This window comes from Kryptolebias marmoratus, unplaced genomic scaffold, assembly GCF_001649575.2.
Source record: "Kryptolebias marmoratus isolate JLee-2015 unplaced genomic scaffold, ASM164957v2 Scaffold31, whole genome shotgun sequence".
NCBI lineage: Eukaryota > Metazoa > Chordata > Actinopteri > Cyprinodontiformes > Rivulidae > Kryptolebias > Kryptolebias marmoratus.
Genome location: NW_023665765.1, coordinates 82,295 through 83,995, shown reverse-complemented (window position 1 = coordinate 83,995; position 1,701 = coordinate 82,295).

The following is a 1,701-nucleotide window of genomic DNA, read 5'->3' as shown; positions in this document are numbered from 1 at the left end:
TCTCAGCTCCATCAGAGTTGTCTTTGTCCTCCTGGACGTCCCCGAGGACAGATCCTCCATCTCTCAGCTCCATCGGGGTTATCTTTGTCCTCCTGGACGTCCCCGAGGACAGATCCTCCATCTCTCAGCTCCATCGGGGTTATATTTGTCCTCCTGGACGTCCCCGAGGACAGATCCTCCATCTCTCAGCTCCATCAGGGTTATCTGTGTCCTCCTGGATGTCCTCCTGGTGGTCCAGCCTCTCTTGACAGGTTTGCTGTGGTGACATCATCTGTGGGGTCTTCAGGTTCTGGGAGGTTTTTTTATAAACTAACTCTGATCTGTTCTTCTCCACAGGTTTGTCTCTGATCTGTGGAGAGTTCGTTGGTCTTCATGATGCCTCTTGCTTGGTGGCAGCCCTCAGTTCTTGGAGGTGTTGGTTCTGTCAGAGCAGGAGGAGATCTGCTGAGATCCTCTGACTCTCAGACCGCTCACAGGTGGATCTGAAGGGAACGGTTCAAAGCGAAGGGGATGAATAGAACAGAATTATAATTATAGAATCTATAATAATAATAATAATAATAATAATAATAATCTGTAATTATTATTACAGAATCTGCACCTGATATAAACAATGATGCCACTGAAGCGATGCTTGCTGATAAAAACAAAAATGAAAACCAACAGCAGCCTTTTCATTCAGAAGGTTTTAAAACAATCAAATATTAAACGGATGTAATAAAAAGTTTAAAATTATCCCTCAGAATGAGCTCTGTCACTCTGGGACTCTTTCAGGTTCATATTTCTAACAATTATTTAAAACTTTAAAAACTTTACCTATTTAACGTCACACATTCCAGTTATTTTTACAGAAATGCTCCTGAAAGTTGCAGGTTTTAGGACAGAACGCCTGTCTGCTCAGGCTGGACCTGATGTTCCTGAATCCTGCTAGAACCAGATGGACCCAGCTGGCTGCAGAGGCCCGATAATCCTCCGGCCCGCTGCCTGCCGGCAGGTGAACTACGGCAGCCCGCAGGCGCCATGTTTAATTGGATCAGTTGGATCCAGATGAGAACCCAGCGTGGAACTGAGCGGCATCAGAACCTGACCTCCTGACGGACTGCCCCGCCCACTGACTGACCTTTGACCCCTGCACCTGTCTGATGAGGAGGCTCGGAGTTTGAGAGGAGAAACAGCTCTGCCCACTCTCCAGGAAACGCCTCATTTAATGGGTGGAGGTTCTCAGGTGGAGGAGACCAACCAGAACCAGCACAACCAGCAGAACCAGCAGACCAACCAGAACCACCAGAACCAGCAGAACCAACAGAACCAACAGAATCAACAGAACCAACAGAGCTAGCAGAACCAACAGAACCAGCAGAGCTAGCAGACCAACCAGAACCACCAGAACCAGCAGAACCACCAGAACCAACAGAACCAACAGAACCAACAGGACCAACAGGACCAACAGAACGACCAGAACCAACAGAGCTAGCAGAACCAGCAGAAAGTTTTCCTTGCTGTTTTTCTTTTGTTTAGTTCATTTTTTTTTCAAATATTTTATTAGGTTTTTGTCCCATTTTTCTCCTCCTCCTCCTCCTCTTCTTCCTCCTCCTCCTCCTGCTCCTCATCCTCCTCCTCCTCGTCCTCCTCATCCTCCTCCTCCTCGTCCTCCTCATCCTCCTCCTCCTCGTCCTCCTCCTCGTCCTCCTCCTGCTCCTC